This window comes from Magnolia sinica, chromosome 16 (assembly GCF_029962835.1).
Source record: "Magnolia sinica isolate HGM2019 chromosome 16, MsV1, whole genome shotgun sequence".
In the NCBI taxonomy this organism is placed as follows: Eukaryota; Viridiplantae; Streptophyta; class Magnoliopsida; order Magnoliales; family Magnoliaceae; genus Magnolia; species Magnolia sinica.
The window spans coordinates 45,111,124-45,118,750 of record NC_080588.1 but is presented as its reverse complement, the minus strand read 5'-3'; positions in this window follow the sequence as shown (position 1 = coordinate 45,118,750).

Sequence of the window (7,627 nt, the reverse complement as noted above, 5' to 3'; positions counted from 1 at the left end):
TGTCACCTACCACCAGTAGCCATTAAATATATTTCCAACCATCCAAAAATTTTTGACATAATAAAGTGGACAATAAACCATCCACTTACAGTCCATAAGTTAGACATGTAAGATTGTCCAATGAGAGAATATTTTGGTGACATACATTATACATGGTCCGGAACATTAGCTGAATAGTCTTGATCATCAAAATTGGGCCTGGATTAAATTATCCAAAGACATATAACATATAGAATTATATAGTGCATGCATATGAATCATAGTACTCTGATAAAGTAGTAAAATGTTACCTAAGATAATAAACTTATGAGAGAATAAACCCACGAGCAGTTAGGATAGATGATTCTAGTTATCCACTTCATTCACATTGAATAAGTGGTTAGATTATTAGTTCACTATTACTTCTTTTCATTTACATCCTGTGGACAGTGAGACCTATAATTTCAATGGTTGAATTCATTTACACTCCTTTCGATTTGAGCCATCTCAACCTTTCTTTTCATTTTTATTAAAGTAGCATCTACCAATGAATCTCTTTGAGATAGTATAGTATAAATCATTGATCCAAGTACGAATAATAAATTTGGACATTTTTAATATCATGATCAAATGGTTAGGATAGAAGTTATCAAATGGTTGTCCATTGTTGTTTTTTTTTTCTTAATGAGATTACCCAAGAAATCTCATTATTGGGACATTCAAGTCCTTCTATATTTGACAATTTTATTCCCATGTGAGGTCCATCAGATCAGTGGGCTAGATCAAAGGTCATCGGAATGCCGTTTGCTCTCATGCAACATGTTAAGTTTAGATAGAACGGTTACAACCACTAAATGATCCTTGTTAGAACCCTTCTTAAGGGTGCACCAACTTGAAAATGATGGGAAGACACATAATTAATAACTACATTTTCCAATACCAAGAATTATATTTCTAGTACGTACGTGATAGATTTAGATCCTTCATCCAGTTAACTGTACAAGGAATATTACACATCCACATATGAGCAACTAGTAAGCTTATGGGATAGTAACCACACCATCAACCTATCAAGCCCATTTTAGAGGATACTTTGAAAGATTGCATTCTCAAGTTTCTTTCACATTTTTCTTTTTAAAGTTTTCTTTTTAACCATGCATGGTAGTTTACAAAGAAGAATTCTTATATGGTGGAAATCCCAACACAAAATCTCATTTTGAAATGTATTCTAGGTTGATCTTCATTGTACATGGATGTTGAGATTAGTGTATATCCTACTCAGCGTGGTGCAACTATTTGATTTATTTTCATGTGAAGTTTACGTTTGACTCAAGCCATGAGAAAATAATTTTCAAATTTTAAGATCTAAAAAGTAAGGCTCCTTAATATTATATCATAATTTTGAGAAAATTACTAAATGCGGCATTTCATATAAGTGAACAAGCCTGACATTATCCAAGAGGTAGGCAATGTAGATTTCTTGGTTTTTTACATGTGTGTGATAGAATGACGTGTTTGGGACATAAAGACCATCTGTAGGTCATAGCTCTAGTACCCAAGATAGCCTTATCCTGACCCATCTGACAACTTAAGGATCATACTCTATACTAATAGGGGTTAAAACGAACCTGGTTAATTGTCTAGGAATCTAGGCCTCTCATATGTTTGATCGTAGTCCAACCTTCCCCATCAACTATTGGATCTAAATTAATAGTCTAGATCATTAAACATAAGCCCACATGTACAGAATATGTACACAAAAAAACTTTGTACAATCTGATCTATCAGGCTTTGATCATTTGTAGATATCAAGATCTAAAGTTCTCTAACCATTCTCAATCAGTGCATACATTCGCTTTTATACATGATTTTGTACATGTGGTGTAAAGAACTTACATAACAAATATCTACAAGATCCTGACCATTAGGTAGGATATGACAACTCTAGATTATATGGGCCATGGCTTACAAATCGGGTTAATATGGTTTCATTTCGGGCTATTCCAATAAGATAGATGCAACTATAATTCTTAAGTAGTTTTCCAAACCCAAAATTCGATTTAAAAATTATTAAAAATTGGATTTTGGAAAATTATTTAAATATACAAAATTAAAGTAAGAAAGTTATAAAACTTATCAATTTGTAGAAGTCAAGGCGTGACGTGAGTCACTCGGCTTGAAATCGAATTTGCTCCCCTTGGACAACGTTCCAAGTGTAATAGGTTTCCAGAACAATCGATCTCCAGGATACAATGACTATGACCCGGTCCCAGCAGTGCACTCACTGTACACGGGCTCGAACCATTCGTAGTCTTAATTTGAACCAAAAATACTTGAACACAATTTTTAAAACAAAACCTGACCTTTTAATTTTTTTAAAAAAAAAACTGAAAAAGAGAAGTCTACTTATATACTTAGTGAAGTCACCCTTTCAAAAAGGGTTGTGACGATTGGGTTCAAATCCAATTGGTACAACTCTTATGCTTAAAAAGACACAACTTTTCAAAACAAAATATGAAATAATGCAACCTTTCAAACTTATGTGAAAAGACACATCTGTAGGGCTCATGCTCACCTATGGCCACGACCACGGTCCGTCTTGACAAAAATTTTTGAAACACTAAATTATTTTAAAATAATTTAAAATACAACAATTTAAACCCACATACGTGAGTTAGATACAAAATTATGCCGATCTAAAACTTAAGTGATTTATTATTTTTGTACGTAAATAAATAATAGAATGAATTTATAATAATTGAATCTCCAAATTTGTTTAGAAGAAACACAACTGTCCTACATAGACTAATGCTGGGATGAGGGGTGGATGAGGTTACTTTCTTTGAAATATTTCTCACGCCTTGGTCGATTCCACTAGTGCAATAAGTTCTCCTGATACTCTATGCCCAAGATACAGTACCTTGGTGTATGGCTTTCCCAAGCTTACACATATCAAAGTAAACCTAACACCAGATCGCCGGTATAAAATTTTAAAAAAAATAAAATGAAAGAGGCTACATTATTTTTTTCGATTAGAGATTGTGATGCCGAGTGTATTTTTCAAAAGATCTAGCCATGATCCTTATATAAACTATCAGTGATGGACCGTTACAAGAGACTCATTCAATAACAGTAATGCATTTCTCACCTCTTTTTTTTTATATTTATTTTTTATTTTTTATTGCATTTGATGACCAATAATTTTATCAAAATAAAAAGGAAATGATAAAAAACATTCAAAACATTCAGGACAATTTTAAATTTTAAAATTGAATTTGAATTTTAAAATCATTCATTAAAAAAGATAAAAACAAAACTAGCGAGCTTTTTTTCTTTTCTTTTGAAATATTCTCAACAATTGCATCACAGAAAACAATGGTAATGGTAACGTGCACCACTAAAACCTTCATTAAGTCCTATGATGATATATACCATCCGATCCATTCATAAGGTGAGTCCTATCAAGATAAGGTGAATCCTATCAAGATGAAGTGAAAAATCAAAATCTACCTGAATCAAAACTTAGTAATCCAAACAAAGGTTGCAATATGAGGCGTCTCTCTCCACACTTAATCGGCCTTACTTTTGGGCTCACGCTCTAAAATGGGCCAGTGAAAATGATGGACGGATCAGATTTCACATGAACATTATGATGGGCATCCAGTGCATTGGTGGTTTTCTCATATACATCCCCAAGTACTGCAGTACGGTACGTTGGGATTTTAGTTTTAAACCGTTTTTATGACATGTCTAATCTCGTTTCATTGAAGTAACATCTGTGTAATCAAAGGGTTAAGATATCTAATCCGAGCAGCATCCCGCACCCAAAGACATTCCTGTCAAATAAACGGTTCTGTAGCATTGACAAAGGCCCAAATCCAACGGCTACAAAATGGACTTTAGAACTGTAATTCCCGGATTGCCCCAGGCACCAGCGGAAGGGGGCGCGGTGGATCCTGGATCCATTAGGCGCGTGGGACCCTGACTGTGGGGCATCATATTGTATTTGACTACATCCATGCCGTCCATCTATGTTGAAAACTCATTTTAGGACATGATTCAAAAAATAAAGTAGATCCAAATCTTAGATGGACCATAGTACGGAAAACAGTAGTAATTTACCATTAAAAACTTCTCTCAGGCCACAAAAGATTTAGATAAAGGTGATATTTGTGTTGTCTCCCTACATGTGTCTTTGTGACCTTATTGGAGATAATTCAATTACTATTGTTTTTCCATGGCATGATTCAGCTAAGATTTGAGCCTGCTTCATTTCTGGGACCATATTTTAAAATGGTCGGACAATGTGGATTTAAGGCACATATATCATTTTTAGCCCTCCCATTGCATCTTACCCCTCCTATCTCTAGCCATGAATGGGTAGTTGTGCAGGTGAGAACACTCTAATATATTTATTGTCCAACCTAATATATTTACTTATCCACAGTGTCCTTTCCTTTTCTCAAATGTTTTAAAGTAAATGCAAAAAATTAGGTAGATCCAGTGCTGAAGGGGACCACACCAATTAATAAGCTTTGGTTGCATTAAATGTACAAAACATTAAATGCAACCCAAGCTTATTATTTGGTGTGGTACACTTGAAAGTTGGATTTAATTATTTTTGTACATATACTTTAAAATATTTGAGAGAAGGAATGAATAGATAAATAGATACACACGGTGCTCACCTACAAAAATGTTCATTAAGGTAGGACGCAATCCACGTCTATCTCATGGCACTATGTGGTGCTGCCTGGGTTAGGTGGCGTTTGGCGCAGGGTATTAGATAAGATTAGGTGGGATGGAATTGCATCTGGTTTGGTTCAATTCTATTCGACATTTGAAGAGGATGGGAAAGGTTAGGATTATGTGGGATGGAATTGCATTTGGTCCCATGTAGGATTTTCGTGGATTTTGAAATCCACTACATATATGAGCCCTGCATTGATGCATGCATTTATCGATGCCGTCCATCCATATATACTGTTTACATGTGACACTATGGTTATATACTTGTACAAGTGAGCGATATCCGTTGTGAATTTGGTTAGTTAATTACGATTCCATGGTCCACCAAACATGTTTTAACTTAATATGGTATTTTGCTGTGCCAAAATTTTTATCCCAAACATGGGTTAGATCAATACCATGGTATTTCCATATATACAATCAATGCCATTCAATTCCATAGACCAAACACGCCAAGGATTGAGCTATGATGTATATGTTTTATTGAAGAGCGATTGGTTGTTACCCACGTAGATAAATATGTTTCATATCCATACCTCCATCCATTTTTTAAGCTCATCTAAGGACATTATTCAAAAGATCAAGCCAATGAAAAATTCTGATAGAACATACCATTGGAAGAAGTAGTGAATAATTATTAAAAGCTTTTTATAAGTTGTAAAAGTTTTAAATCAAGTTAATCTTTGTATTATCCCTTAGTCCAGTTCTTGTTGGCCATTATTAATGGTTTGGATAGAAAATAAATATTATGTATCTACTTACAGTTGGCTTTGGAAAGTTTTTCATGGTGAGTGTTCAATCATCACTATTTCTTGTGGTGTGGTTCAACCGGGAATTGGATATACTTAACTTTTAAGACCTTCACAAAATGAGCTGTAAAAACAGATGGACGGAGTGGATATACAACATGTGATCAATGTGGGCCCTCCAGTAACGTTAACACCCACTAAATTATTATCCTGGTAACACCTAAACCAGGTCTGTTTTATCCATGTCGACCTTATATTTTGCCAACTCATTTTAAGGCATCGGGCTCAAAAATAATCCACATACAAAGTTCAAATGTACCCTGTCATAGAAAGCAATGCAGTTTCAATGTCTACTGTTGAAAACCTCTTAGGGCTTATTATGATGTTTTATTTGTCATCCAACTTGTTCACAAGGTCACGCGTACCTGGACGAAGGAAATATACATATATAAGCTTCCAAAACTTGCATAGAACTGAATAAGTTCTCAACGGTAAGCATTCAATCCCTAATGTTTACTGTGGTGTGATCCACTTGAGCTTGGATCTGCATTATTTTTGGGTTCATGCTCTAAAATGAGCTGGGAAAACAGATGAACGGCGTGGATAAAATACATATATCACAGTATGCCCCACACACATTGTGCCACAGGCAATCCGTTTATGGGGATGTATTGCCGCAAACCTTCGGTATGAGATACAGATCTTCACAGAGATTGAAGTCAATTGATTCCTGGTGTAGCAAGTCGCATATAATAACATTCGATTCCCCCAAATACAGATGGCATGATCAATGTGTCTGCATATTACCAAAACAGAAAAAGAAAAAGAAAAAAGAAAAAAAGCTACTATACTATGTTCGGCGGCTCTGGAGATTTTACTAGGCTGCTCGGCTTTTAAGTTTCTACTAGTGAGGGCCATTCCTCACTGATCGAAGCTGTTGGTGTTATTGGCCCCACTGCAAATGGCACATTCTCCAAAAATCTCCCAAACAGAAAACTTCTGTAGCTTTCAATATAGGCTGTGGGCCATGCGACGGTTAAGAAATAGAATACGCCGCAAGATAAAAGGCCAAATATTCTGCATCGATGATCTTCCAATCTCGGTGATTTATGGTGCATGGGCTATATAAAGTTTGTGGACCCCACAATGATGTATGCATTTTATCCATGCCGTCCATCCATTTTTTCAGCTCATTTCAGGGCATTAGTCCAAAAAATGAGACGGATCCAAAACTCATGTGGTCCACATAGAAGAAATTGGGGTGATTGTATGACCACCGTTAAAAACTTTTTAGGGTAAGGAACGTTTTGAATCAAGCTGTTATATGTCCTTCATCCCGTCTGTGTGACCCAATCAACAGGTTGGATGGCAAATAAACATTACATAGTGCCTTAGAAAGTTTTTATTGGTGGACGTTGAATCACCGCTGTTTCCTGTGGTGTGGTCCACCTGAAATTTGGATCTGCCACATTCTTTGATTCATGTACTAAAAATGAGCTTAAAAAATGGATGGACAGCATAGATGTATGGTGGGGCCCACAGAATGGACCAACACGGAGATCTCAGAGCTGGAGGGGTGACTACCGAATCCGAGTCCAGGGTCACTGACCCATGGGTCCCACTCGTTCCAACTTATCCGAACACTACGTAATGGTGACCCGTCTAACAACATACATACGATATAAATTCACTACTGCACAGTCATCGAGATATGTGATTTACACTGTGATTGAAGTGTACACTGAAAATGACACTGATTGGGTGATCCTAACAACCCAATGAGATGGACCGTCAATAAAGATTTCAGTGACCAATATTGGATGGTTAAGGTTGATTTTCAGGATATGCTCCATAGTCCATTCATAGCGGGCCATGATTTGGACGGTTTAGACTGAGGTAGATGTTTTCCACGTGTGAATTGCACGAATCACTACCATTACAACACCGATTCCTGTACGGATATCTTACACATGAAGATACATAACGGTATGTCTACTTTACGTTCAGCTCAATCGAAACCGTCCATATAGCATATAACGTTAAAAAAACATCTTGATCAGATAATCCTGACAGTCAGATCAATAGATTTAATAAATTAACAAAATTATCTTTTATCCCTTTTAACTGTACATCCACTAAAGCCAACTGTA